General features: G+C 43.3%; 1 protein-coding gene across 1 annotated transcript in view; it reads right to left on the bottom strand.

Annotated features, from left to right (window-relative positions):
* The window catches only part of LOC309568630 (cdc42 effector protein 4-like), a 51,457-nt gene extending 27,132 nt beyond the window's left edge, over window positions 1-24,325 (bottom strand). Inside the window, exons 1-2 of the mRNA XM_082274352.1 lie at window positions 24,050-24,325; window positions 23,517-23,816 (exon numbers count right to left, since the gene is read on the bottom strand). The gene's annotated coding sequence lies outside the window, so the exon portion shown is untranslated. The remainder of the gene's footprint in view (window positions 1-23,516; window positions 23,817-24,049) is intronic.
* Between the last annotated feature and the right edge of the window lie 3,329 nt (window positions 24,326-27,654).

Raw genomic sequence — 27,654 nt, 5'->3', positions numbered from 1 at the left:
TGCCTAATCCACACTGACTGTCATTGTCAATCCCTACAACAACATTAACCCTGGCCTGCCCTGGCTGTATGTTGCAATCTGCAATTACAATCAGAAGAAGGCTGCGCTGCTGCAATACTTCCATGATTTCCTCTCAATATCGCAATATACATCGTTGAAAAAAAAATATCCCAATGTACTTTTTTTCCAATATCGTGCAGCCCTACTTTATATTGTAGCAAAGTGTCATTTCTTCAGTGTTGTCACATGAAAAGATATAATAAAATATTTACAAAAATGTGAGGGATGTACGTTTTTTTGAGATACTGATTATATATTACACACACACTTACATACAATGCTTTTAGCGAATATGTAGAGGCCCATACACACCTATGAGTCTTTAATTCAGCTGCATTTTCTTTGCAACTTTCAGATGGGTGCTATAATGCATTATGACACAATATAACACTAGTTTACACAACGCTTAAAGCGGAGTTCCGGCCTCGGGGTGAAATTTAGCTAAAAATACCCCCAGGACAGTCAGGGCTAGTACATTCCACAATGGATAGCCTCTGAACTGTCCCGGGTCGCACTTACCTTTTAGAAGAAATACTTACCTTGAAAATTTCTTCTCCAGCGCTGCCATCTCGGATGTGCGCAGCTGAAGCCAGCGCGATCCTCTTCTGCGTCCTCTTCCGTATTCCTCTTCTCCCAGAATGCGCCTGCACCGGTCCTGCTCGTCACTTCCGGTGCGGGCACGTCATCCCTCCACAGCTTCTGGGCATGCTCAGAAGCTGTTTAGCAGGGAATGAGGTGCCCGCACCGGAAGTGACGAGCGGGCCGGTGCAGGCGCATGGATTCCTGAGAGCGATGACGTTCAGCTCCCAGGAATCAATGCAAAGTGGAAGTGACGGCGCGGGCCACAGCCGCAGAGGGAGGAAGTGGAAGAAAGGGGAGTAGATTTTCTTCAATAACAAGGTAAGTAAACAAAAAAAAACAAAAAAAATCTTAACTATCCATTTGTTTTTCAGGTGACCTAGAGCAAGCGGATGGCCCAAAATCGATTATGTCGATTTTGAGGCCGGAACTCCGCTTTAATAACAGAAAAAAAAAAATCAGGCGGGTTAAACAAAAAAAATAAAATCTTGCATTGCAGAGATGTGAATGCTACATATTTCTGACATCAGGACCAGCTATGTTTTAGTGTGTTGCAATGGTACAGTATGAACAGGCCCTGAGCAGAACAATGTAACTATCTTTTAATCAGATATTTCCTTGTCTCCATACAGCAAATTCCCTCTGTAAGCAACACTAAGTGCAACAAAGCTGGAGCAAGTGAAAGCAGGTGAAATCCATACCAGAACCTGTTGGACCAGTTTCATCATTATTGCCGTGACTTATCGCTGACTTTTAGTGGATTTCCAGCATACTCACCTCGCAAGTAAATCTCAGCGAGATGCCGGAATGGGGAGGGGTTGGTTGATGCGTTGTAATCTTTTATTCCTGGCTGGAGGGCTTGTCCCGGACACAAGAGCTGACGTCATTACAGCTCCTTTGAAAGTCACCATGCAACTCATGAGTGAGCCATTGTTTTCAGTATTTAGTACAACGGTGACCTAAACTCCCCGTCATACACAATGTCACCGCACAGCTTACATCAACGCCTTAAAAAGGACATTTATATGAATATTTTGCCACAAACATTTAAAGGGTTTTTAAAAAAGTATTTTCTCAATAGCTTGTGAACAGAGACATCACTCATCTAGAAGAATAGCAGTGGAATAGCTGTGTCAGCAGTACAATATGTGGATAGGTAATTCCCTATCTTCATGCATAGTCAGTATGTTACCTATCAGAGAAATACGTTGTTGTCCGAGCCTGTCAGATGAGTCGATGCTCGGACACCTATCGCACACCACAGGTAACCCTTTTGTGTGCAGCCACTTATAAAAAGCGACGGCCACTGTCAGCCCGCCCATGCTTTATACAGGTTGAGCGGCTGCCGCTATTCCATGCACCTGTCATTTCAGCCACAAGAATCTGTCAATTCTTGCTGCAATCCGGTGTATATAGCTAAATGGCCATGTGATGGGAGGCCTAACCGGTTATTTTTATGCTTCTAGAACGGATACAACTGATCTCCCTGATAAGTCATGTATAGTATCATGTATCAAGCATCAAAATCAGGACGTGCCTATGCACACAGTATGTGTGTGTACTCTGCAGTCTTATCTTAAGATCCTTGTAAGTTACAAAGGAGATTGGGAGATATTTTGTAAAACTGCTCTTCCATAAAAATAGTGTGTTGTCAGCCTCGTACAGGAAGTATTTTATTGGCAAGATCACCAGATGGCGGGGGGTGGTGTTGGAATGCAACCACCACATCGAAGGCTGCATTCACACCATAGCGTCTTGCGAATATGTGCAAAATCGTACTGTTTTCTGTATCCAAAATGCTACAAAACAGTGTTGGAATATTGTTAACACTGCGCTCTGCTGCGGGTGTAAATATAAAGTTATGACACCCCCAAATCAGTTCGTAGGAACGCAGTTAAAACTGTGGAATCAGATTGCAATGGTCTGAACACCCATGCGATCAAAGAGTTCTTGTACCATTTTGGTATGAATACGATTTCAGCCATACAAACTGTACGGCTGAATTCACGCTGCACAGCCATCGCATGAGATGGGCACAGGAATGCTGTACGAATCACATGCAATGTCTGCAATCGCATAGTGCGAACCAAGCCTTAGAGAGTAGCTATGCTGGTTCTCCATGGTCCCACTGCATGCAAGAACATAGGCAGAATTGCCAGCTTGAGAAAAAATAAATACCGGGGTTTTGGCTGACAGCTTCAGCTATAATCCAGGTAAACCACTTCAAAGCCGCCTGTATACATATTGCGGTCTTGAAATAGAGTGTTCATCAGCACTCATAAGGTTTGCTGCACTACCAACACCGATAAATTTTTAAAAAAAGTCTGAGGTTATCCTCCTGCAGGGCCTGACTTTTTTTCAAACAGATGGTCATGGATGCACCCTGTAATAAATGTATAATTTGTAAAGTAAAATTTATACAATATTTTTTCCTTTCTATAGGGGAAAAGCTTTCAATAGGAATTCCATGTATTGAGATTGTCACATAAATAAACTTGTCTAGCTTGGACCAATGAAAATTTGCATGTGATCCTACCTGTGGCATTCCTCTAAAAGCTGGAAATCACTGTAGTAGACACCAATCCGGTGATCTCTACTAGTTTCCAGGTACCTTGCCGAGCTGCTGCCCTTGCGAACACAGGAGATCCGCTGCTTGGCATAAGCGCCACACTCTGAATGCAAAGGTGAAGAGTGTAACATTACTGCCCACTTTTCCACCTTGTACAAGCAAAGAACACTTTGCACTGGTTTAGGAGATGCAAAGTTGATCTCAAAGTGCCGATCAGCCAACCTTGGCACGGGACCCGGCTTAGCTGTGCCTACTATGGGGATTTCCACATTCTAGGAGGGATCCGATATCCATGGTAAGTTCTTCATGACACGTAAAAGCACATGGATTTTTTTCTTTAAATAATAAAAGCATAAGGCTTCATGCACACTGGGGCTTTTGTAAACGCTTTTCTCATAGCAGGAGAAAAGCAGCTTCAAAGACGCACCAAGTCATGTTTTTTTTTTTCCAAATGTGTTTCAGAAAATCAAGTGCTTGGGCAGTTATTTATTTGGCCAGAATAATAATATATTTTTGCCATTGAAACAAAAACTGCTGAAAGGCTAAAAGTGCCTAGTACTTAGGCGTGTTTTGGTTGGTGTTTTTTTCTGCCAAAACATTGCTCTCTTGAATGCACAAGTGATTTTTTTTTCTGCCTCTAAACCAGGGCTGTGGAGTTGGAGGAAATTTTGGGTACCTGGAGTCGGCAAACAATGCACCGACTCCTACTAAATTTAGATTGGAATTAAAAAAAAAAAAAGCAAGTTTAAAATGTCCCAATTCACAAAAAGTTATAATTACTTAGTATAAGGAAACTTAACACGGACCCTCGGATTAAAAGGACACTCAGGCACATCACACCAGTGATAACCATTAGAAGTTAGTGGAGGGTGTTCTAGAAGATTTTGAAATTTCAAAGGAACAGATTTTGTGTGTTGTGACAGAACGCTTCTAACATGTTGAGCACAATTGAGAAGATGAACGAAGATGAAGAAGGTAACAAACAGATATTAGAGTTAGAGGAAGACAGCTCTGCAAGTATTGGAGAAAGTTTAGAAACTGAAGAGAATGCTGACATTTTGTTAGACAACTTTGTTGAAGCATTGAAGCTTGCTACTATTCATCATATGCGATGTGCTGTTCATACAATGCAACTTGCCATAGGAGATGGATTACAAGATCGCCATGCAGCTACACTAATTGGCAAATTACGGCAAGTAACTGTTGCAGCCAAGGCCCGAAAACAGATGCAATTTTGAAAAGACGTGCAGGAAAAAGGAGCCATTTTGGATCAAACAACTCGCTGGGGAAGTACTTATTTAAAATGGTGATGCGTTTGCTTGAACTTAAAGACTTCATAGAAGAAATGGACAATGAAAATCTTGCATTAACTGAAAGCCAGTGGACACAAACGAAAGAGCTGGAGAACCTTCTTTCTCACCCCTTCACTGTCACCAAGAGGTTGCAATGTGACGATCTAACCCCAATGTGACGATCTAACCCCGGGTAAATTCCTCTTGGAATGCAAGAGCCTGTTATATCGCCTGAACAAAAATGGAGGGTTAATAGCTGAGGGCATTGCATCTTCAATGATGAAAAGAGAGAGTCTTTTGTTGGAAAATGAAATCTTGTTAGCAGCTATTTATGTCGACCCAATGAGCCGACTTTTGTTGAACAGTGAACAGACTGCTACTGGGAAAAAGGCCCTCTATGATGTAGCAGTTCGCATGAAGGGATTACAACCTGAAATACCTCCACAAGAAGAAGTTCTTTTAAGCAATAGTGGTAACTCAGGATCATCTTCTTCAAACGAAGAATTAGACTTTGATTCCTTCTTAGACAAATTGGAAGTTGCTAAAGGAAAGCGACATCGCATAAGCGTTACAGAACCAGTAAATGTCCAAATAAAAAAATTCCAACAGGAGTTTTAAAAAGCACTAAAAAATTGAAAACTATGATTGCTCATCAAAACTTACTGTTGAAGAAGCCATCCTTGTTTATCCAGAGATCGTTCGTGATTTGATCAGAATAGTTACTGCAATGCCACCCACCCAAGTCAGTGTCGAAAGATTAATACATATTAATACAGAGGAGTTGGAGTCGGGGGAGTCGGAGGTACAAAAAACTGAGGAGTCGGAGTCGGAACATTTATCTACCGACTCCACAGCCCTGCTCTAAACTCTGGCAAACGCCTATGTGTGCATGAAAATATAGGCTAACATGGAGGGGGGTTAAAAGGCAAAAAAAGTCAAACGCTTGTAAAACCGCCGTGTTTTTGGCTCAAGTGTGCATAAGGCCTAAAGCTGCAGGCACTATATTCAGAGCCATGATTACATAATTTAATGAGGTTGTGGCATGACTGAAAGATGTTTGGGAAAGCGCGCATGACTATTTATAACATTTTAGCAAAGTGAACATTTGCAAAGGAAGTCTGGGGGACCAGGGAAAGTAAAGAGTCGGTTTACACAAAACTGACTTTTCATTTGGAGAGAAATCTGGTTTGCACACCTTCTGTAGCCAGTATTGCCTGGTAGGTACACATGATGAGATTATCGTCCATTTTTTTGTGCATGCTACTCGTATCGAAAATGAAGAGGTTACCAAAGTTATGAAAATTCTCGTAAGAGAAAATAAAAACTCGGAAGTGATGTAATGTGATTGTATTGCATTTTTGGATGAACACTGTATAATCTGGTATTGTACGAGAACAAATCATATCGTACGATCGCTTCAAAAGCGGTATTTTTCCTACAATTTTCTGATTGTGTGCACAGGCCTTAAGATTGTAGTCCACGCTCTCCCGGTTTCTTTTTTGAGAATGTTACAATTGGAGATGAAAACACAAAAAGGTGGGTAGTAGAACCCTCAAGCTTTCAAGGTGGACAGAAGCAGAGTCTGGAATTAGCTAGAGGTAATTTCAGTCCATCAGACTCCACTTAAAACAATCTATACTGTACGCATTTGTGGTACCCCCACATACTCTAGATTTGGAAACGGATTTATCGTTTTGGCTCTCGATTTGCAATAACCATCAAAAAATTTTAGGAGAGATTGGCTAATGTAGAAAAAAAAAAAAAAACAACACTAAAAAAGATGTCCAGCCAATTCGCAAATACCTACTTTATATAATTATTCGAGTGGTATTTATAAAACCAACCTAGCTTACAAGATTCAGAAAACCAAGACACTATCAGAGTTACGAAGCCCATCTGTCTGAAACAGAACATGTGCCTAAATAATTTAGTGGCTGCTTAAAAATATGTTAGGGTCTTTTACGCCGCAGAGAGTCAAACCTATCATTTTCCCTTCCAGTGTCCTCATATTACGCCAGTCAGGTATCAGCAAAAGTCAGTGACCTCTCATAAATCCACAGCAAACTCTATACAGTTGAGGGGCGGCAAACATGAGCCTTTTCCAGGCAGAGTATAGGAATATCCCTTCCTTGCCTAAAGCAGTACTTGAAATGTCAGGTGTCACCATGATAGCCAAGACAAAGAGGTTTTCTACACACTCTACAGATCCTTAGCACCCACTCTGCCTCAGGTTGGGAAGCAGATTCTGATAACCCCCAACTGAAGTCTAAGTGCTTCACTAATTATCACCTCTGCTTAAGATGCATCCATGCCAATATTCTATCTGCTGGTTTCGGAAAGTCATCCATGTAAGGGAAACAAGACAGATTTGACTGCATGGTTCCCTTTAAAAAAAAAAAAAATTGTATTAATAAAAAGTATCTTACCAGACAAAATAAATAAATCAATAAATAGGTAATTTCTGATACCTAGTCAAGGTTATTTTAGCAACACAGTTGCTAAAACACTCATCCTGCTGTACTGGGATCTTGGGTTCAAAGTCCACCTAGGACGTCATCGGCACAGAATTTGCATGCTCTCCCGTGTGTGCAGGACATTTCCTCCAACACAACATTTCTCAACCTTTTTAACATGGAGGAACTTGAAATACCTTTCTGGCTTCACGGAACCCCTGATAATGACCTTCTACACAACATACAATACCATGGTCACTGGCAACCGGCCATGGACTGTTCAAATCTCTGCCAGTTCGGCAGGGGCCGAGATTCAAATTTCGGATCAAGCCACTAGCAATCACTGTGTGTTCTCCTGGCTAGGACACCCCCCCTCGCCAGGAGAGCACGATACCTCTGCAGGAGACATTCCCCCATCAACACTGATTGTGTTGATGTGGGAATTGAGCAATTTTTTTTTTTTTTTTTAAATGTTTTTGAAACTTTTGTATCTTTTAAAAACTCCATAAAACAGCCGTACCAAAAACAAATAGAAACAGTGAACACTACCCCCAGGAAGGCAGTAATAACGGGTAAACGGTTACGCAGAACCAGCTGCCATTCTCAGATCCCCCCCCCCCCTCTCTGTGGAATAGCAGACCCCCTCTAGCCATACCTTGGGATACAATATGCACAACGAAATGGTGTTCACCAGGATTAGGACATCTAGACAAACTTGATAAATAGGCCCCCCAAGTCAAGTGTAACCCGAGCAACCGGAGATAAGAGGCACTAAAGGTAGAACAGATTTGCAACTTGATCTAGGACAGTGCAAGCAAGGAAGTATAATAAAATACAAACCAACCATGACTGACTAGTCCTGCCCAAGTACATTAATTTTACCCAGAATAGAGGGGGAATCAATGCAGGACTACCCGCTTGTGTCAGTCACTGAAATCCAGCGGCCTCAAACCTTAGGACACCCCCAGCATAAATAGGCAGCTTTGTAGAATGGGAGTGCAAGTGATTCTCTTAAAATCGCTCCATCTATGGCTGGCTTTACATTTGTGGTCATTTGAAAGAATTGCCCCTACAGACATGTAAAAAAGATCATGGTTGTTAGTAGCTATTTATATAGGAGGCAGAAGTTGCTCATTGCACAAAGAACCCCTAGCAACCCCTGGAGGAACTCTAGGGTTCTGTAGAAAATTGGCTGAGAAAGGTTGCTCTAACAATAAAAAACATTACTAGATTAAAGTGGAGTTCCACCCAAAGGTGGAAGCTCCGCTTATCTGTCTCCTCCCCCCCCCTCCTCCGGTGCCACATTTGGCACCTTTCGTGGAGGGGGAGGTTACCTGTTTTGACAGGTACCCGTCCCCACTTCTGTTGAACCTCGCCACGGCGAGGTAGGTCAGGAGTTCAGCCCCCTTACTCCTTCCCTGCAGCTGGGTCAATCAGAACGCACAGCGCGCTTTGCTCATGCGTAGTAGGGAATCGGCTGTGAAGCCGCAAGGCTTCACCGCCAGTTTCCCTTACAGGCTATGGCGCTGGCAACAACCCGAGAGCCAATGGAAACATCGGCTGGGGTGCCGACACTGCTGGATTCCAACACTGGTAAGTGTCCAAATAGTAAGGTCTCATGCACACTGGACATTTTTACAGCTGCTGTTTTTGGCATCAGATATATTTTTTTCTACAGCCAGTAAACAGCATGTTATATAGGCTGTTAGCAGTTTTTGGCAGGGGCGTTTTCTGGCTGGGGAAAAAAAAAAACACAAAAAAAAAAAACAAAAAAAAAAAAAACAGTAGTGGGTTTTGAGAGGAGCTGCAAAAATGCTCTAACGTGGATAAAAGCTTAGAAACGCTACTGCAAAAAAGCTGAAAAACTCCTTCTACAGCTACAGCCTATTACTGGCTTTTTTGATAATGTCCAGTGTGCATGAGGCCTAAAAATAATCAACTACAGTATGTGTGACTGCTGACTTTATTTTTTCCGTGGGGGGGGGGGGGGGGGGGGGCTGGAGCAACACTTTCAATACTTCATCAAACTTGCCCTCTAGAAGGCGTGTGTAAAGGCTTTTCTTGGACAGGAACTGTTGAATTTATTTAAAGAATGTTGGTACTATAAAAAAACAATCACATTATACACACAGAGAATGTTGCCAATATTGCAAGAGGGTCAACACTGCAATTAATCCTTCATCCTGCATGGCCAAAGCACAAGTTCTCCATAAACTTTGATTCCAGCTGCCAGTGTCTGGGGTGTTGTAACAATCATCTGAAGCAAGCAGTTGCCTAAAGAGGTTTGGTATTGTGCCATGGTGATAATGTGTTAATTTGTCTACATTATATAATGGCAACTACTATATTATACCTTTTACAAGCAACGCCCAATTATACGCCATCACATTCACAGGTTTTTAGGGTTACATCATTTTCTCATATTAATATGTTAAAGCCCAAGTCCACTCATAAGGATTTCACCATCTTTATGGGTTTGGTATGCAGTTACCTTGGGTGTAATTTCATTGCTGCAATCCTCAAACCTAAAAGTCTGGATCTCATTTTCCGGCAAAGGTTGTACTGTTGGCTAGTTGGAGATTGGGGGGGGGCGCGAGACTCAAACAGTGTTTAGGAGACCTATGGTGCTCCTCTACAAAAGTACTGTGTGATATCTACTATGCTGAAATAAACCAATTTACAGCATTTTGAAGAAGACCTTGATATGTTTTTATCACTTGGCATACCGAGGTGAAATTAGCATGCATGGAGTTTAGCTTTATAACATTAACACAGAGTTACAAATAACAAGTTGCAACCTATAGAAGCCAAAGTTCACTTTTATGATCTAATTTCAGAACACTGAACTTTGATTCCAATGAAGCACTCTGCACATTATTACTCTTTTTTTTACACTGCCTTATCAATTAAACCCATTAGTGCAGCTCACTCCACCACTTCTTATATCTGAATTTGGTTTGGAAACTAGTCTAGATTTAGGCAGGCCATACAAGGTGCAAATTTATTTTCTGCAACCACGGGTTGCAGGAAAGGAATTGGCCCAATTCCCCTATCAACACACAGACAGTGCTCCCTCCTGCCGATCAACATGGTACATTCACATCATGCCCATTAATGGTTTGAATCTCGGTTGGATCCTACTGAATCGGCCGAGATTCAAATCGTGTATGGCCGGCCCCAAGCTGGCCATACAACAGTATATTTTTATACCAGCTTGTAAGAAAAATCTCATTAGTATAATCGATAATCCCTACAGAGAGCTGCTGAATGTCATTTGAAAGTATGTCAAAATGTAGTTTACATTCAACATTCCATTTTGGAATAAATGGAACTTCACAAAAGGAAAAACTGCTTTTTACAGTTAAAAAATAAAAAATTATATATACATAATGTATGTATGTGTATATATATATATATATATATATATATATATATATATATATATATATATTATATATATATATATATCCATCCTACTCCTTTGAATTACCTATCAAAATCACTTAGAAAATGACTTAGGAATATTTTTTTGGGAATTAAATCTACTAGTGCATGGCCAGCTTAAAGTGGTTCTAAGGCTGAAGTTTTTTTTTTTTTTTTTTTTTTTATCTTAATGCACTCCATGCATTAAGATAAAAAATAAACCTTCTGTTAACAGCAGCCCCCCTCAGCCCTCCAAGTACTTACCTGAGCCCCATCTTGATCCAGCGATCTTACACCAGAGCCTCGGCTGTCTGGGACGCTCACACTCCTGGATTGGCTTAGACACATCAGCGGGTGCCACTGACTCCCCCCTGCTGTCAAGGGGGCAGGGCCAAGCCATGGCTCTGTATCTGAATGGACACACAGAGCAGCGGCTCGGCAATGGTACCCCATAGCAAGCTGCTTGCTGTGGGAACACTTGGCAGGAGGGAGGAGCCAGGAGCGCTGACGAGAGAAGAGGAGGATCCAGGCTGCTCTGTGCAAAAACATTACACAGAGCAGGTAAATATAACATGTTTATTATTTAAAAAAATAAATAAAAGACGACTTTATTATGACTTTAAAGGGATCATTGAGATTTCCCACAGAAACAAATGCTGCCTCTGTACATGTAAAAAGCACTGCGTCTCACACCAATATGTCACATTCTTGATGATGCTTGGTTTGAACTAGGCAGTACAAAAGCTTTTCATTGTAAATCAGCGATTTAAAGTGACAAAAAGGGGGTATATGCACAGCTTGCCAGGAAACCAATGATGGTAACACTACCAAGAATTTATCGGAGACTCTTTCAAAACTCTTGATTACAGCCAAGGGCATAGGAATGGCTTTACAATTTAGCAGGAGTCCTTAGTACCTGCCTGTTAGAACACCTCTCTCACTACTCAACTGTGGCTTGTCACCTAATTTCTTCAATAATTTAGTTTACTATATGAAATGAAAGTATAATGCTGCTCAAAGACCTGTAGAAATTAGCATATTTGGAACGTTGATTACATTTTGTGACAATTAAAAGAGCAGCTCCAGACTCCTTCAGAAAAAAAATACAGTAGCTGCTGACTTAATGTTAGGACACTTACCTGTTCAGGGATCCAGCACTGTCTTCACCTGAGCCAATTTTTCAATCGGCTCTCAGGTGCTGCCACCATCTTAGCTATATAGGGAAAACCTTGTGGCTTCTAAGGTTCCCTAGTGTGCATGCACAAAGCGTGCTGGGCTTTGTGAATGGCCCGGGGCGGTGGAAGGAGGAGAGGGGCCGAACTTCAAGTGGAAACCAGGCTAATTTCCCCTCTAAAGGTGGCAAATGTGGCAGCAGACGAGGGGATGGTGTTTAGAGGAGGCAAACATGCAGAGCTTCCCCTTGTGGGTGGAGCTCCGCTTTACAGTGCAATTTCAGTCAAAACCTACTCAAAAGTCTACTCCCAACCCCATTCTAAGCCTATTCCATCTACCCTGTAAAAGGAAATATATTTGTACTTACCCAAAATGACCAGCTTCCAGTGCCGGCTTCAGTGTAGAGGAGGGACAGCCGACAACGGCTGTCCCATAGTAAGCCTATGGGTGACATTATCGCCCAGGCTCTGCAGTCGTCAGCTGCCTCTCCTCTTCATTGACGCCATCGCTGGAGAGATCAAGTCAGACCAGAGCAACTTCAGAATAGGTAAGTATAGACATCTTTACTTTTACAGGATAGATAGAATGGAGGATGGGAGTTAGCTTAGTTAGGTTTTAACTGGAACTATACTTTAATGGAAATGCAAAAAATCGATAATGGTTTTTGATTTTAGAAAGCAGGAAAAAAACATTTACCATTTTAAAATGAAAAATAAGGTAACTTTAAAAATGATGGCAGTAACACGTCTCAAAAAAAAAAAAAAAAAAGAAGGGGTCTGGTCAGGTCAACAAGAAGCAGGCAATGTAGGCGGTACCAACATGGAGCTGGGAGAACATTTTGCAACTGTTTAGTTTAATTGTCAACAGGATAGTAATGTGATTGGGTTTCAAAAGAGCATCTTAAAGAGTCGCAATATTGGATGCCTGTGATCTTCAGGCTCTCAGACAATACTGCATTAAAAACAGAAATCCTTAAAAAAAAAAATCACTGTCACTGAACACAGTTCACCATGCTATCCAAAAAATGCAAGGTAAAGCTATATCATGTAAAAAAACATGATCCAGACACACCACCATCTTCTTTGGTCCAAAGCTTATTTAAAATCGTCTGTTGCTAAGTGGAAAACTATTCTGTGGTCTGATGAATCAAAATTTTACATTTTGAGCAACCATGGGCACTTCGCCACGTCTTCCGGCCTAAAGAGGAGAAGGACTTTCTGGCTTATCAGCAGTTCAAAAGCCTGCATCCCTGATGGTATGGGAGTGCATTAGTGCAAATGACATGGGCAGCTTGCACACCTGCAAAGGCACCATCAATACTGAAAGATATATCCAGGTTTTAGGGCAGCCTTTGCCCCCATCCAAACACTGTCTTTTTTCAGGGAAGGCCTTGAATATTTCAGCAGGACAATCCTAAACTGCATAGTGCATCTATGACAAGAACATGGCTTTATAGTAGAAGAGTCCAGGTGCTTAACCACTTAAGCCCCGGAAGATTTTACCCCCATTCCGACCAGGGGGTATTTTGCGATTCGGCACTGCGTGACTTTAACGGACAATTGCGCGGTCGTGCGACGCTGTACCTAAACGAATTTGGCGTCCTTTTTTTCCCACAAACAGAGCTTTCTTTTGGTGGTATTTGATCACCTGTGCGATTTTTTGATCATGCGCTATAAACAAAAAAAGAGCGCCAATTTTGCAAAAATAGCAATATTTTTCACATTTTTTTATATGAAATTCCCCCAAAAAAAATGTAAAAATCAAAATTTTTTAACTTTTTCGGCCAATTTGTTTTATGCTACCTATGTTTGGTAAAAAAAAAAAAAAAAAAAAAAAAAAAAAAAAAAAAAAAAAAAAAAAAAAAAAAAAAAAAAAAAATCGCAAAAAGCGTATTTTGATTGGTTTGCGCAAAAGTTATCGCGTTTACTAACAAAGGGAAAGATTTTTGTCATTTTTGTTGTTTTTTTTTTAACGTGTAATGGCGGCGATCTGCGATTTTTTTTGCGGTACTGCGACATTGGGGCGGACAGATCGGACCCTTGACTGACATTTTTGACACTTTTGGGGTTACCAGTGACATTTCTACAGTAATCAGTGCTATATATATGCACTGTTACTGTAAAAATACACTGGTAGTGAAGGGGTTAACTTTATTTGGGAGGGAGGGGCTGTGTGTATCCCTAGGGGCGTGCTTTCTACTGTGATTGGCTGTGGCTTCAGCTGTAAGGACACTGGTCAACGGATCTACATACTAGATCCGAGTGATCAGTGTCTTAACAGCAAGGAGAATGACAGGTGGCTTGTTTACACAAGCTGCCTGACATTCTCCCTCTCCCCCGCCCGCCGAGTGACCGGCGGACAACGGGTCTGCCGGTCACACGCGGGGGGGGGGGGGGGGGGGGGTCCGTGACCACGCGGGAGCGCGCCTCCGGGGGCTCGCGCTCGCTCCCTAGACCCTCACAAGCTAGTGACGTAGCCCTACGTCACTTTGCCTGTGAGGGGCTGACTGCCGACGTAGATCGGCGTTAGGCAGGCGGCAAGTGGTTAACTGGCCTGCCTGCAGTCCAGACCTTTTAGCATTTGAAAATATTTGGAGCATCTTGAAATGAAAAATACAACAAGGAAGACCTAGGACTGTTGAGCAGTTAGAATCCTATAATCAAGCAAGAATGGGGCAATATTTCTCTTCCAAAACTTCAGCAACTGCTCTCAGTTCCCGGACATTAAGGTTTCATGTACACTAGCAGCTCCTAAACATGAGTTTAGAAGCTTTTGCTGTTTTTTTGCCAAACCTCCTAAACTCAACCCCATAAAAGCCTATGTGTCAATGTAGACATAGGCTTTTAGCAGAGTTTAGGAGTGGCTGCGGTTAAGCGAGGTTCAACAATCTTGTTCAGGATAGGAACGTTTTGACAGTTGGCCGTGGTAAAACGCAAACCACAGCAAATTTGCGGTGCAATTTTGTGTTTTCCAGTGGCCAATGACAGCCAAGTGGTACATGAAGCCCTACAGAGAGTGTTGGTAAAAGAGGAGGGGATGCTACAAATGTAGGCCCTGTTAACTTTTTTGAGATGTGTTGATGCCATCAATTTCAAAATTACCTTTTATTTTTTGTTTATAGAATGGTAAATTTTTTTGTGCATGCGCAGGTACCTCCTTAGCACCCGGCTTGCTACAGAAGGCACCCGAAAGAGGGAGGAGAAGTTCACAGCATTAGTGCATGCACACCTCTCAACTTTTTGAGATGGGAACGAGGGACACCTATTAGTAAAAGTATGTTGGCATAGGACACACCCCTGCCACGCCCCCTTAAAGGAGAATTACACCAAAAATTATGATTAGGTAAACCCACAAGTGCTTTTTTTTTTTTTTTAAACCGCTACTATTCCTTTATACTGGCTTTTGAAATTGACAAATGCAGCAATTTAGAAATTGGATGAAATGTTTAGCACTGGGAAACAATTTTTGAAAGATAAATAGTGCATTTTATATACAACTATATAGATCAGGCCAAAATGAGGAGGAAAGAGGGACTTCGTTCCAAATCAGAGGCAGTCCCTCCAAATCAGGGGCAGTTGGGAGCTATTCTAGTGGGGACTGCAAAAAGAGGCGGAAATTTCTGCGCAACATTTATTGGCTTTTAGGACCACTTTAGGAATATATACCGTACTTGAATTTTTTTTTTTTAAACCGGAGTTCATTGTCACTTTAAAGTTTTGCAGCTGCTTGTTTACTGTAAGCAGGAAACATTACAGCCACTTAAAATGCATACTCACAGACAAAACAAAGTGACCCAGTAACTTCAATACACTATCTTAAAATAATATCTCTTTCTGTTTCCCTATCAGGACTGTCCACCCCCCAGCACATGGTAATTAGTGCCTTCACAGAGCTGGTTCCCAGGAAGGGAGATCTGCATTTATTGGATTACTATAAGTAGAGGAATAAAGACTGGTAAGAATAGCTTTCTCCCCGTGTTCTGCGTCACAAACCAACTGGTAAAAATTAAAATGATGACATTAGTTTGCTTTCACATTGAAAAAGATCCCTGTGGCTCTGGGAACACATCCTGTGTGTAATAATTCAAGGCTGAGCTGTTTACAACACACTCAATGACAGCCAGTCTAACTATGAGAATTGTTTATGGAGATGGAAAGCCGATGCAGGAAACGCCTTCCGATGACGCGCATACCTACATATAACATGAATATGAAATCCAAGACAGAAACTATAAAAATCAATGTTGCAGGAATTGTAGCAAATATAAAATACTGGTTCCTATATACCATTTACATAAAAGTATGATAATTTATACATGTTTTATCAACTTTTAAAGCTGAACTCCAAGCAAACTGCTAAATACACAGCTGTAAGGCTCCATTCACACTGCCGTGACTTGTCAGCCTGACAAGTCGCGGTCCATGCACTGCTACTGGACCCGTTCTAATTTTGACTTAGAAAAAGGGTCCTGTACTACTTCGGGGGCGACCTCAGAGCGACTTGCATTGACTTCAATTATGTGAAGCCCGTGCAAGTCGCGCCAAAGTCGCGGTGCACGGGACTTCACAAGTCGCCCCCGAAGTAGTACAGAGTCGTGCCGCGGTAGTGTGAATGCGGGCTAACATTATTCCAGAACTGTTAGTTTAATTCGGCAAGTCTTGTGGTCCAGAAACAAAAGCAAGGTCACATCAGGGAGCGAACCTTTTTTTCTAATGCAGTTAAAAAGTGGTTGTAAACCCCCAGGTACTGTTTGAACCTATAGGTAAGCCTTTGAGAAGACTTACCTATAGGTACTGTAAATATCTCCTAAACATGCACCGTTTAGGAGATATTTACATTGCATGCAGCCGATGACATCAACGGCGCATGTGCTCTGAAGGAACGGCCACCCATGACGTTTCTTCAGAGCCCCGTGCCGTGACTGGTGGCCGCCCGTGCCGTTTCTTCAGAGCCCCGTGCCGTGACTGGCGGCCACCCGTGCCGTTTCTTCAGAGCCCCGTGCCGTGACTGGTGGCCGCCCGTGCCGTTTCTTCAGAGCCCCGTGCCGTGACTGGCGGCCGCCCGTGCTGTTTCTTCAGAGCCCCGTGCCGTGACTGGCGGCCGCCCGTGCCGTTTCTTCAGAGCCCCGTGCCGTGACTGGCGGCCGCCCGTGCCGTTTCTTCAGAGCCCCGTGCCGTGACTGGTGGCCGCCCGTGCCGTTTCTTCAGAGCCCCGTGCCGTGACTGGTGGCCGCCCGTGCCGTTTCTTCAGAGCCCTGTGCCGTGACATCACACAGCTCTGACCAGTAGCACCACCGGAGTTCACAGACCCGGAAGGAAGATGTATGTGGCCTCCAGCGGGGACGAGGTGGGCTTCGTTTGCAGGTACGTTTCACATAATGAGCTGGTATGCGTTGCATAATAGCACATTATGCATTTACTTTGCAGGTGAGAAAAAAAAAAAAAAAGAAAAACCCGGAGTTTACTTCCTCTTTAAGAGGAAGTAAAACGTCCCTGGTTTGTACCTACAGGTAAACCTATGATAAGACTTACCTATAGGTACGGTAAAGATCTCCTAAAATGTAGATATTTACTATGTATGCCACCGATTAGGTCATCTGCGCATGCGTTCTGAAGGAAAGACCGCCCGTAAGGTTTCTTCAGAGCCCTGTGTCGTGATCGGTGGCTCCCACGCGCGACATCATCGCAGCTCAGGCTACTCACAGCGCTGGAGCCTGCAAACCTGGAAGAAGCACCGGGGAAGAGCTCAGCCATCTCAGCAGTGTGCGGGCACCGCTGGAGAGCTTCGTTCTAAGCTAGGTATTTCATAATGAGCTAGTATAGGATGCATACTAGCTCATTATGCCTTTGTCCTACAGAGTTTTTTTTTTGTTTCCCCAGAGTTTACAACCTCTTTAAAGTGTTACTAAACCCACAACCGTAAAAATCAGTCTGTATATACAGCAAAGCATGCTTGTTATACTCACTGTGGAACCTAAGGGGTTGATTATCTGCATTTTGTAAAAAGGCTGTTTGAGCCTGTCTTCTCTGATCCTCCCCTTCTTCCACAGTCCCAAAATCATCTCCTGATAGAACAGAGCATTCTGGACAAGTTGTACATGCCCAGTTTGGTGTGTATTGATAGAGAGTTTTTTTTTTTTGGGGAGGGTGCATGCGATTGGCACAGGGCCAATCAGCACTGTCCAGACAGAGGGTCAGAAGTAATGCAGTCTCATAGGACAATCAGAGGAAAATGAAAGCTCCTCCTACAAGCTTTAACCAGACGATAGAAGTCACTGGGAGCAAACTAGAATAAGTATGTTTTCATGTAAAATCCCTTAATAAAAAAGGTAATGGTGGTCAGAAAAATGAAAAACTAAATGATTGTTCAATCTTTGTGAATATGAACACTCAAACATTGCTTGCAACAGCCTTCAGGCTTTATCCAAAAGTCAAACCCACATCCTATGACACAGTGCCAAAAACAACTTTTTTGTTTTTGATAGAGTGAAGAATAGTTAAAATTCCTCTGAGGTTTTTATCATTTCCATCTGTTGCCCCATTGTGGAGTTTTTCCCTTTCTACCTACCCTGCAACACCAGGCATGAAATGAGAAGAGCAGTCATCACTGGGACAGGATACAGACAGCGATAACACTTGCTCATGCTAAAAGATGTGTAACTGTCTGTGTCTCCCTTTGTCCTGACAGATGAGGGGAAATCTCCCCCATAAGTACACAATAAACACCCAACAGAGGCTCAAACCCTTCCACACTATTAAAAACAAAATAAAGTTTTGGTTGGGAGTTTGGCTTTAGGGCACCATGCACACCTAAACGTAGCATATTACTAACATTTAAAATTTTTTTTTTAACAAGCGTTTTAGAATCGTATTATAAAGTGTAGGGGTTAAGAGCTGCAGTATAAGCAGAAAACAAGTGACAAAACGCTTGTGAAACGCTCAAGTCAGGCTCAAGTTTCTGTTGAAGTCTATGGGGCCAAAAGCACTTGAAATCTGCCAAAAAAAAGCTCATGTACTTTTTTGAGCTTCAGGCATTTTGCTTCAGGCGACAGAATGCTCATTTGTGAACAGGGGCCATTGTAATGAATGGGATTTGGCTTGTTGAGTGTTTTACAAATACAAGCTTCAAGCAGAAAATCGGCCAGGTGTGACCGGGGTCTAAGGCAGCCAACCATATGGTGAAATCCCAAGGCAGATATCACAGCTTGGAGTATGAAAGAAACATCCACCTTCTGCACCAGCTGCTACACCTTCACTGATCCTCTAATCTGACTCTGTTATTGGCCTCATTACCATGCATAGACCTTTCAGGACTTGATACCAAGGTTTGAGATTTTAGGGTGTACTCATGCTAGGTATTTTAACCGTGTCCTGGGCACAGTTCACCCTTATTTCAGCTAGTTTGTGTAGTGCAAGTGCTCCAAACTGTGCCTGGGCATTCTTAAGTAGTGATGCACCAAATTTTCAGCCGCCAAAAATTATTGGCCGGAAGTAGGGGTTTCAGTGTTGTGCCAAAAGCAAAAAAGGTGCCGATAATGGCTGCCAGAAAAGTCAGTGATTTTGCCATGCTTAGGAGGTGTTTTTCATAGGTCATGTGACTCACAAAATGCATCAAAAAAACACAACACGGGTGCATCTTTGATGCGTTCTTTCTGCATTTTCGTTGCATTTTAATGGGGAGGTGCTGACCAACTATGCACCAAAAATGCAGCAAGCAGGATTTTTAACACCACTTAAAAAAAGGTACCGATAACGGCCGACAATAGATTCATATTCATTTAAAATTCATGAACTTAAAAAGTCGAATATAATACAATGATTTTTTAAAAACCATCAATTTCGGTTTTGGCCAAGTACATTCTGAATTTTCGCTTTCAGCACCAGAATTTTCATTTCGGTGCACCACTATTGTTCAACATTTTGTGCCTGGGACCAATAGGAAGAGGTGACCTGGGCCGTGTTTCACCAGGAAGAGGTGACCTGGGCCGTGTTTCACCAGGAAGAGGTGACCTGGGCCGTGTTTCACCAGGAAGAGGTGACCTGGGCCGTGTTTCACCAGGAAGTCTGATATGCTTCACTTCATAGCGCTCTATAGATCACGGAGTACAGAAGCAGAGATCTGAGGTCTGGCTGACAGAGGTGATGATGTGTGCCCAGGAACCCTTCTTTTCAGGCACAGAGCAGTGGGGCAGGGAGGACAATCATAATCAGGCATGGTTATGATCACCCTCGCCCAGTGTGAGCTTGCTCGTTATCTCCCAGGGCGCCCATGGATATCTGAGGGCAGTGGAAGTATATATACACACACAATACAACTAATCTTGGCTGCCACACTGAAACTTGACAACATGACTTGAGTTACCATAATCTTTTGTATAAAACCAACAAATAAGGAGATTTCTAATTTGAGTTTAATTAACACTGTGCTCAAATAGGCCCATCTAGTCAAAATTAAAAACCCACCACCCTATACCTAAACAGCATTTTTTTTTTTTATAGAAATAGAAACCCTATATGCAAGTCCTTTTTTCTGAACTAAAATGCACAGTCAGGACTGTAAGCTGCTTCTTCCTATAGTCACTGCGACAAGCATTCCTATAGCCACAGAGTTGATAAACGTCTCCAGGCCGGGAGGAAAGCCCCCAGCTATACTGCCTACACTGCATGCTAATTAGGACACAATAGTCACCTTCTGGTTCACATGTTGCCCAGGCCATTGATTCTGATTCCATTACAATCCTAATCACCATCTGCAATTCCCAGCACCACATGTGAGCCCTGACTTCCTGTGTTAATGATCTCCCAGTCTGACTCCCTGCTCTGGGCCCCAGCAGACTCCAGGATTCAGGAAAACTCTTGGCTAGAACTCTGAGAGGTCCAATAATTCAGCTTAGTCTCTAAGTAACACTGTGTGGATCCTTCATACTTGGCAGCAATCTGTTCACTGTTAAACACATATTCTGGCTCAGGTTTATTATAAATTGCTGTACTGCATTGTCCCTTTGTACTAACTGCATCACTGAAAATGCTGACTTCTGGAAAACTATGCATAATCTTCTTGCCTCCTGCACAGAAAACGAAGGAGCATTATCAGACCAATTTAGGGGTGCAGCAACCCATCACTTGCTTCAATTATATTTCACCTATACTTCTTCAACCAGGGTTTCTCCCCATGCTGATTGACTTCCCATTTTATAGTGTCTCCATAGTTCCAGGGTCAATGCCACTAGCATGACTCCAATGACCTTTTAAGCTGTCTGTAAAGTTGGCATCTTCCCACTGACCCTCAATGTAAAAGGGGCATCCTTCCCACTGACCCTCAATGTAAAAGGGGCATCCTTCCCACTGACCCTCAATGTAAAAGGGGCACCCTTCCCACTGACCCTCAATGTAAAGGGGCATCTTTCCCACTGACCCTCAATGTAAAGGGGCATCTTTCCCACTGACCCTCAATGTAAAGGGGCATCTTTCACACTGACCCTCAATACGAGGAGGCATCCTTCCCACTGACCCTCAATACGAGGAGGCATCCTTCCCACAATGCGAGGAGGCGTCCTTCCCACTGACCCACAATGTGAGGGGGGAATCCTTCCCACTGACCCACAATGCGAGGGGGGAATCCTTCCCACTGACCCACAATGTAAAGTGGCATCCTTCCCACTGACCCTCAATGCAAGGTGGCATCCTTCCCACTGACCCACAATGTAAAGGGGCATCCTTCCCACTGACCCACAATGTAAAGGGGCATCCTTCCCACTGACCCACAATGTAAAGGGGCATCCTTCCCACTGACCCTCAATGTGAGGGGGGCAGCCTTCCCACTGACAATCAAGGAAAGGGTTTCTCCGTGTTAAAATAGTTGAGAAAAGCTGATCATTTCCCTTTGTATTTCTTTACTATATAAACCAATATTTGTACAAATAAATTGTTTTCTCCGCCATTCAATCTTTAGTGTATTTCAGCTTTTCTCCCCTGTGCCAGACAATGCTGCAAAAACAATACTACTGCTTGTTAAGTTTTGAAAATGAAAGCTAGAAGCTAATTGGTTGCCTTGCACAGATCAATATGCCACACATGGGAAAAGTGGATTTTGTGCCATAGTTAAGACAGTATCATAATTTATGTTATCATAAATTATCAATTGTAGCTTTGTTTTCACCATGTAATCCCATAATCTGTATATGAATACAATTGTAATTTGATCAAAGTACCTCAGTGCTGCAGTTGAATGCACAATGATTGAATGATTGAACGTTTCCCCCCTGGCCTATTGACCATTAGACTTGATTTAGATCTAATTCAATCAAAGTCAACTGGAAGAGAAGTTATGCCTACTCAGGTGAAGATACATACCTATGATAACTGTTCTTAAAGTATAACTAAAGGCTAAAAATAAACTGCAACCAGGCAGGCTCCTTATAGCAGAAGAGATTATATTTATTATATGTACACACACATACAACATTATGACCACCCACCTAATGTTGAGTAGGTCCCCCTTTTGCTGCAAAACAGCCCTAACCCATGGACTTCAGCCCTAACCCATCAACTTCAGCTCTAACCCATCAACTCATGTACTTCACTAGACTTCTGAAATTGTGCTGTAGTATCTGGCACCAAGCCGGAAGTAGCCGATCACTGCCTCTGCCGGCTTACCTTCTTCCCATCGTGCATTCTGGTGCCTTCTTTTCCCCAGGTAAGCAATGAACATGCACCCGGCCATCCACATGATGTAACAGGAAAAAAAAAAAAAAAAAAACACAAGACTTATCAGACTGGGCCACCTTCTTCCATTGCTCCATGGTCCAATTCTGATGCTCACATGCCAATTGTAGGTGTGTTTGGCTGTGGACACAGCTCAGCATGGGCACCCTGACCAGTCTGCGGCTACACAGCCCCAATACACAACAAACAAACTGCATGCACTGTGTGTTCTGACACCTATCAGAACCAGCATTGACTTTTTCTGCAATTTGAGCTATGGCAGCTCTTGGATCGGACTACACGGACCAGCCTTAGCTCCCCATGTGCATCAATGCTCCTTGCATGCACTGGTTTTCCTTCCTTGAACCACTTTTGGTAGATCCTGGAATACTGCAGAGCAGAAACATCTGCAGTTTTCTGGAGACGCTCTGACCCAGTTGTTTGGCCAATACCATTTGGCCTTTGTCAAAGTTGCTGGAATCCTTATGCTTGCTCATTTTTCTGCTTTTAGACACATGAACTTCATGGACAACATGTTCATTTCCTGCCCAACATATCCCACCTACTTTGAGATGCCATTGTAATGAGATAATCAATGTTTTCACTTTACCTGTCAGTGGCAATAAAGTTTATGATTGATCAAAAAAAAAAAGTGTGTGTGTGTGTGTGTGTGTGTGTGTGTGTGTGTGTGTGTGTGTGTGTGTGTGTGTGTGTGTGTGTGTGTGTGTGTGTGTGTGTGTGTGTGTGTGTGTGTGTGTGTGTGTGTGTGTGTGTGTGTGTGTGTGTGTGTGTGTGTGTGTGTGTGTGTGTGTGTGTGTGTGTGTGTGTGTGTGTGTGTGTGTGTGTGTGTGTGTGTGTGTGTGTGTGTGTGTGTGTGTGTGTGTGTGTGTGTGTGTGTGTGTGTGTGTGTGTGTGTGTGTGTGTGTGTGTGTGTGTGTGTGTGTGTGTGTGTGTGTGTGTGTGTGTGTGTGTGTGTGTGTGTGTGTGTGTGTGTGTGTGTGTGTGTGTGTGTGTGTGTGTGTGTGTGTGTGTGTGTGTGTGTGTGTGTATTTTTTTTGATCAATCATAATATATATATATATATTTATTTTTTTTTATAAAAAAAATAAACAGTGAGCACTGCACACTGAGATCGTTTTGTTATACAATACTTTTCAACTGTTTGCATATTTAATCGCTTTGATCGATCAGATAAACTCGAAGCAAAGAAGTTCCTATATAATAAAGTGACAAAGGCATGGGCAGAGGTTGAGAAGTCACTCACCTTGTTGAAGTAGATGACAATAATCCAGAGATTTCTTTTATCCCAAAATGCTATTTAATCCAAACTCCCAGCAATCCAGCACAGACGTGTTGTGGCTCCTGGGGGGTGATCCGGGTGTCACCCAGCACAGGCGCGGGGCTCCCTGTCCTCTGATCCGGGCTCCCTGTCCTCTGACCCGGGCTCCCTGTCCTCTGATCCGGGCTCCCTGTCCTCTGATCCGGGCTCCCTGTCCTCTGATCCGGGCTCCGATCACTCTCTGGTCTGGGGGGGACTTCAAAGAAAACTCCAGATCGGCGAGAACTATGAAATGAAACAATGCAGGCTCAGCGATCAGACACACAATGGACACTCCTGATTATAAAACAATGCTTTAAAAAACAATCAACACTATATTCAACCGATCGCCATAGAAAAAGCAGCTAAACATCGCCCTGATCACATAGTGATGATTAATAATAACACATGTGTGCAGCAGAGGAATCCTGTCCTGTATTCTGGCACATGTGTGCAGACAATGCATTGTGCTGACTTACCTGGCACTGACTACGGCTGGCAGTCCATGATGGATGGATGGATGTGGTAGTGGAGAAGCCCCGATCACTCACATATGGAAGACTAGATCTGCACTGTGCACACAGCAAGCTAAACTCCGGCCGCCCCGCCCCCTTCCTGCTTTGGATTCACTGGGGCGGGTGACGTCACACATCCCGAAAGTTTCCCAACTTGTGTGTCTGAGGAGAGTTTACCGTCCATGGCCGGGCTGGGAGCGGGAGGGCGAACAAATGGCTGCTTGTGTGTGTGTGAGGGGCCGGGATGGTGGACTGTGATGTGTGAGAGAAATATGTGTGTACATTCATGGAGGAGAAGAGGTCTATAGAGGAAGCCATCGTCCTTCCTCAGTGGGTTGGCCGACCCCTGGCCTCCAGACCATTGTTGGAATTTCCTGAGACTGTTTTTAGTGTAATTTCTTCCAGATTGAGAGATGTGCTTTGTAATTCATGCCTGAGGGCTATGTGAGAGGAGAGGCTGTCCGTCCGCCTAGAAAAGCCGCAAATATGGCCTATTTTTCTGTATTCCTTCCACCTCCTCAATAGGAATATATTCCTGAGGATGATAGAAATATTCCTGAGGATGATAGAAATATTCCTGAGAATTACCGTATATAAATATTCCTGAGAATGATAGAAATATTTCTGAGAATTACCGTATATAAATATTCCTGAGAATTACCGTATATAAATATTCCTGAGAATGATAGAAATATTCCTGGGGATGATAGAAATATTCCTGAGAATGATAGAAATATTCCTGGGGATGATAGAAATATTCCTGAGAATGATAGAAATATTCCTGAGAATGATAGAAATATTCCTGAGGATGATAGAAATATTCCTGAGAATGATAGAACTATTCCTGAGAATGATAGAACTATTCCCGAGGATGATAGAAATATTCCTGAAGATGATAGAAATATTCCCGAGGATGATAGAAATATTCCTGAGGATGATAGAAATATTCCTGAGAATGATAGAACTATTCCTGAGGATGATAGAAATATTCCTGAGGATGATAGAAATATTCCTGAGGATGATAGAAATATTCCTGAGAATTACCGTATAGAAATATTCCTGAGAATTATATAAAGCATTAGAAGGACAGAGGTTTAGAGCAGTGTTTCTCAACCTTTTTCAGTCAAGGCGCGCTTTAAAATTATGGACAGTCTTTCGGCCCCCGTTCTAAAATGTAAAAAATGATTCTAATAGTCTTACATAACACAGCAACGTCCACATTCATAGGACACACAGCGTTAGAGGGGATTTATTATTCCAAGGCAAACACCCTTTTTTACGGACTGGTACTGACTAGCAGGGGTGGACTGGCCCAGGGGGCAGGGGGGCAATTTCCCCCCGGGCCACTCTGATGCCCAGTAAAAAGGCTGCACCACTTCTGCCACAGACATGCCTAAAGGATTCCTGGTGAGTGAGGGATGAAGACAAGGAAAAAGAGCAGCCCCCCCCCCCCCCTCAGCATGGATGGTGTAAACTGTGTCTGAGCAGGTGTTCCATGCCCCACTGGAGACTCTCCTCTGCCAGCCAGCCCTGACAGAGTTGTTCCAGCTTCCCCCAAACTGCCCCCTGCTGCCCAAGTGGGGAACCTGGATTTGATCAGTAGAAAGTACCTGCAGTGAGGGTGGGAGGGGGGCCGAGTTGCTGCACCATGGGCCTCTGGATTGTACTTGCCCCCTAGGCCAAAAGTTGCCAGTCAGCCCCTGCTGACTAGTATTCTTATGTTTCTCTTACTCAGTTTCTCTCCATTAGGCCCCTTTCACATGGCTCCGTTCCACCGATCCCCGCTGAGCAGGCGGATGACAGCTCCATCTCCGATCTGTGTGCAGAGACGGAGGGGTCAGGTCCCCGCTGTCCTCTATGGGGGAATCGGATGAGAAGGGACCGCCTGTCCGTTCTCATCCGATCCGCCAGACGGATGGAAAATAGGGTTTCCTTTCGTCCAGATTTGATGGACTGGATCAGTTGTTAGCGGACATGTCTCCTCTCCATAGAGATGCATGGGGCATCCGTTCAGATCCGCCTGAAAAACTGACAGGCGGATCTGAACGGACCATATGTGTGAAATGGGGCCTCGGTCAGCTAATGTCACCCCAGTGCTGAGGGAGAGGGGCACAGGAGGGTCAAACATGGATGCTTTGGAGGCAACAGACATCCTCTGTATTAACCACCTAAGGACCAGAAGGTTTTACCCCCTTAAAGAGGTTATAAACCTCAAAAAAAAAAAAAAAAAACTGGAAGACAAAGGCATAATGAGTTGGTATGCATCCAGGGGAGGACTGGCAAGGGGGGCAGGGTGGCAATTGCCCCCCGGGCCACTCTGAAAAGTGGTAAAAACTAGTAAAATGGCTGCACTCAGGGCTGGATTAATGTAGGGGCCAGACACTGTATACAGCTGTCAGTCCAAAACCAGGTGGGCATGGATAGTGAGCTGATTCCATGGTTCAATGGGCCACTTGACTGGACTTGCCCCCCAGGCCTAAGGCTGCCAGCCCTCCCCCGTATGCATCACATACTAGCTCATTATGAAATACCTTAGAACGAAGCCCCCGCAGTGGCGCTTGCTCACTGCTGACTTTCTTCAGGGTTTGTGTCCTCTGACCATCTGATTGGCCGGAGCTGCGATCAAGTCACTCCCACGTATGCGCACTGGAGCTGCCATTCAAGGCACAGGGCTCTGAAGGAACGGTTGATGTCACTGGCTGAATGCAAAGTAAATATCTCCTCAACGGTGCATGTTTAGGAGATATTTACTATTGATCATCCGATATCGTTTTTTTACCGCCGATACCGATATTTTGGTCATCGGATATCGGTATCCACCTATATTGGCCGATATTTTCGGACATTACATTTTTTTTTTTTTTTAATGTCTACAAGTACTGTGGTGGAGGGATCTGGGGTCTAAAAGACCCCAAACTCCTCCTCTGCACTTAAAAGCATTCAAAAAGCCAAGTTTGGCTGTTTTGAATGCTGTTAGTTTTTTTAATTCGGCGCCGCCAGTACCCGGAAGTGATGTCATGTCAATTAAATTCAAAGAAATGGAGACCCAGTCAGTCGGCGGCGGTGCAGATGGGGATCTTGATATTACCCTTATTTCATTAGAGATATCACCTCTATGTGGACAAATATTATTTTAGTGTTCCACTTTTCAAACATCTTTTTCTCAAACATGCCATAACTTGTGATACAAAGTGACCAAATCGCAAAGGCTTCGCTCACTTGTCGACACAAAGCTGGAAAGGGGGAGTCAGCAAGTTTGCGTAATGATGGACATTAGGAAAGATAACTGAATGTTTATGTCCTTTCATCTATCCACCCAGATACCACAGTGAAAATTCAGGAAAGTGCTGTACAATCTACGTATGGGGGTTGTAGATTCAAACAACCAGATGATAAAACCCTACTTGGCCACCCAAAGATCAATGTACTGATACATTTATTTATTTCAATTGGCTATCTACAATTCATATATCATGTATAAACCTGCAGGGAAACCTGGCTCCTTCCTAAAATATCAAGAAGAAAACATTATAGTCCTAATTCCAGCCCAGCTAGGGCCAGTGTGTTAA

Source organism: Pelophylax lessonae, assembly GCF_965119305.1.
Source record: "Pelophylax lessonae genome assembly, chromosome: 12".
Taxonomy (NCBI): Eukaryota; Metazoa; Chordata; class Amphibia; order Anura; family Ranidae; genus Pelophylax; species Pelophylax lessonae.
The sequence above is the reverse complement of the archived record's forward strand: the minus strand, read 5'-3'. Positions and strand labels throughout refer to the sequence as shown.